Source organism: Schistocerca piceifrons, chromosome 1 (assembly GCF_021461385.2).
Source record: "Schistocerca piceifrons isolate TAMUIC-IGC-003096 chromosome 1, iqSchPice1.1, whole genome shotgun sequence".
NCBI classification, from domain to species: Eukaryota; Metazoa; Arthropoda; class Insecta; order Orthoptera; family Acrididae; genus Schistocerca; species Schistocerca piceifrons.
In genome coordinates, this window is record NC_060138.1 from 392,495,240 (window position 1) to 392,499,229 (window position 3,990).

Here is a 3,990-nt window from a genome sequence, read left to right on the forward strand (position 1 = left end):
GCAATTCTGGACGTGTGGTTGTCGCATTGTCCTACATGAATGGATGCAGGTGATCAGACAGGACGCTTAGGTACGTGTCACCTTTCAGAGTCGTATCTCATCAGAGGTGCCCCATATCACTCCAACTGCAAACGCCCCACACCATTACAGAGAATCCACTAGCTTGAACAGTTCCCTACTACATGCGGGGTCCATCGATTTATGGGGTTGAACTCCGTACCAGTACACATCCATCTGCTTGAAAAAATTTGAAACGAGAGTCGTCGGACCAGGCAACAAGTTTCCAGTCCTCAACAGTCCAATGTCGGTGTTGTCGGACGCAGGCGAGGCGTTATGCTTTGTGTCGTGCAGGCATCAAGGGTACTCGAGTGGGCCTTCTGCTCCTAAAGCTCGTATCGATGATATTTCGTTGAATGGTTCGCACGCTGACACTTGTTGATGGCCCAGCATTGAAATCTGCAGCAATTTGTGGAAGGGTTGCATTTCTGTCACATTGAGTAGTCGTTGGTCCCGTTCTTGCAGGATCTGTTCCTGGCCGCAGCGATGTCAGAGATTCGATGTTTTACCGGACTCCTGATTTTCACAGTACACATGTGAAATAGTCGTACGGGAAAATCCCCTCTTTATCGCTACCTCGGAGATGGTGTCCCACCGCTCATGCGGCGACTATAACATCACCTTGAAGTTAACTTAAATCTTGATAGCCTGCTATTGTAGCAGCAGTAACCGATCTAACAAATGCGCCAGACACTTGTTGTCTGGCGGCCGGTGTGGCCGAGCGGTTCTAGGCGCTACAGTCTAAAACCGCGCGACCGCTACGGTCGCAGGTTCGAATCCTGCCTCGGGCACGGACGTGTGTGATGTCCTTAGGTTAGTTAGGTTTAAGTAGTTCTAAGTTCTAGAGGACTGATGACCTCGGAAGTTAAGTCCCATAGTGCTCAGAGCCATTTGAACCAATTGAACACAATAATACAAAGTCATGAAGAAAAACCAATAAGCCGTTCAATCAAAAGTTGTTGTCAACGTCACGATTACTGGACTGCTGAGAAGATAATCTCGAATGACATATCAGTGTGTGTACGTGATAGGGACAAACAATTAATTACAAAAAGATTAATAAACTATTAGTCAAGAGATAAATCAGATGTGTCGCCTACATGATTCAAGGAATAATATTACGCATGTTCATACTAGTGACTGAGTCTTTTAAACATTTTATGTGACTGTGTGAAGATAGCAATAACAGACAGTGAAAGGTGAATAAAATAAAAATCAGCGTTAAAGCGTGTTACAAGGACGTTACTTCAATATAAGCGATCTCTGGAGTTACGTTGGACCGTTGTTAATAATTTGACGTAGCAAAGACATAGCAACGGAATTACGAACAGCAATTATTAATCCTCGCTAAGGATGAAGTGAAAAACGACCGTAATGCTAGGATTAAGAACCAAGATTTCACTGCTCAACGAGACTAAGCGGGCACAAGATAAAAGATAAACAATTGCTCAGTTAACACAAACTAATAACTCTGTTACCGACGAACAATGGAAAATTTCTTAACTAGGCGAGGAACTGTGTTTTACGAGAGTTACAGGTGCTGTTCCACGTCATACTGACGGGGACGAACATCATTACGAGTCGCGCCTCCTCCCGACGAGTGCAGGAGGAGGGAAGGGACGTCACACAAAACGTAACAATAATGGCGAAACAGTTTCTCACAAACCCGTTGCTCGCTCTGGTGTGTAGCAGTACACGCTCGGGCACTAGGTGGCTGCAGTGGGGCGGAGCGACTGCCTAAATCTGTGCTTTCAGAAGTTGATAAGCGCGTACTGTCAGAATTACGGCCAAAATTTTCGCACGGGTTCGATTGCTGCGGCTGATGTCTTGCAAGCGTGGGTTATTTCCCCTAAAACTGTGAGGTAAAGCTACTGTCGTTTCCTTGTCAATCATCCTCGATTATAAGTTTTCTAAACCAACAAGGTTTCACGAGAACTACGTTGTTTCTGTTCCAGTGATTCCCATATGAGTTCCCGGAGCTATAGTGACCTCGTACGATCGTACAAGCATGTCATGTCCATGTCCACAGGATTTGAAACACTGGGATAGGACTCTAGATTTGGTCGCACTAGCGTCTTGTGTGTGGTGTGGTTTCCTTTCCGGAAGCACTTACTTTTTACCATAACCCTTCCACCAAATACGTCTTCAGTTTGCATTCGCTAATATTGATTTTAAGTCATCGGCTCATTTTAATATCACTTTCTCGTATTGTCCCTAAATACTTAATACGATGTGATATGTTCATTGTTCACCCGTAAGCTTGTAGTCAGATACGAGAAGGTTCTTTACCTTATGTTTATGGATTATATTACGTTTATCCACCTTTAAAGAGAACTGTCATCTACTATACTAAGTCGAAATTTTGTTCAAACCATTTTGGAATTACATACGACCGTCCAACGACACCACTGCCCTCTTCATAACGAAGTTATAAGCGTCAATGTTACACTGTTACTGATCCTGTCTGATAATTGTTTACGTATACTGTAAACATTGAAGGTGTAGTTACACTTCCTCGGGGTACAGCCGATTTTAGTGTCGTTTTTGTGCATATTCGCCGTTCAGTAGAACTTACTCTTTTGTATTAGTTATTTATTTCTCGAGCCAATGACATATCTACGCAGGTACGAGTATTCCGTACTATCGTATTTCGGTTGGAGGTCGACGATGGGGAATTGAACTGAACGCCTTTCGGTAATCTAGGGGATCGGAATCTACTCTTGTTCCACATATTTTCTTTGCAAGATGTCATTTGTGAATAAACACCGATAATTCAAAAAAAAAGAAGAGATTTCAGATGTTTGTTTCAAATGAACTACACATTGCGCATGTCACTGGATAGAGGAAGGATCAAAGTTTTATGTTCGCACAGACACTATTTCATGCACTCATTATCAGCACAATGCGTTGCTCGAGAGACGTGGAACCGACAGTCCATTTCATTGCACACACGAATCAACGGGTCCCTGTTTATTGAATAGACAGCTTTAGCAATTCGATTTCTTAGCGCTTGAAAAGTAGCTGCTATAGGTGGAATATGTACCCCCAAAGAAAAAAATCCCAGTGCATGAGGTTTGGTGACCTGGGACGCCAAAAGCAGTGAAAATGATCTTGTTGACCAACAAACAAAATGATGTCTCTTCAGGTTTTATTTAATCGTGTCAGAAGCATCGTACACAAAATCGGGATGATTAACACATACGTATCAAGTATATAACAAATACAAAAAGAGTATAAAAGTATACAGATATACAGGGTGTTACAAAAAGGTACGGCCAAACTTTCAGGAAACATTCCTCACACACAAATAAAGAAAAGATGTTATGTGGACATGTGTCCGGAAACGCTTAATTTCCATGTTAGAGCTCATTTTAGTTTCGTCAGTATGTACTGTACTTCCTCGATTCACCGCCAGTTGGCCCAATTGAAGGAAGGTAATGTTTACTTCGGTGCTTGTTTTGACATGCGACTCATTGCTCTACAGCACTAGCATCAAGCACATCAGTACACAGCATCAACAGGTTAGTGTTCATCACGAACGTGGTTTTGCAGTCAGTGCAATGTTTACAAATGCGGAGTTGGCAGATGCCCATTTGATGTATGGATTAGCACGTGGCAACAATAGCCGTGGCGCGGTACGTTTGTATCGAGACAGCTTTGCAGAACGAAGGTGTCCCGACAGGAAGACGTTCGAAGCAATTGATCCAGCCTATGACTCGCGACTGGGGAAGACCTAGAACGACGAGGACACCTGCAATGGACGAGGCAATTCTTCGTGCAGTTGACGATAACCCTAATGTCAGCGTCAGAGAAGCTGCTTCTGTACAAGGTAACTTTGACCACGTCACTGTATGGAGAATGCTATGGGAGAACCAGTTGTTCCCGTACCATGTACAGCGCGTGCAGGCACTATCAGCAGCTGATTGGCCTCCA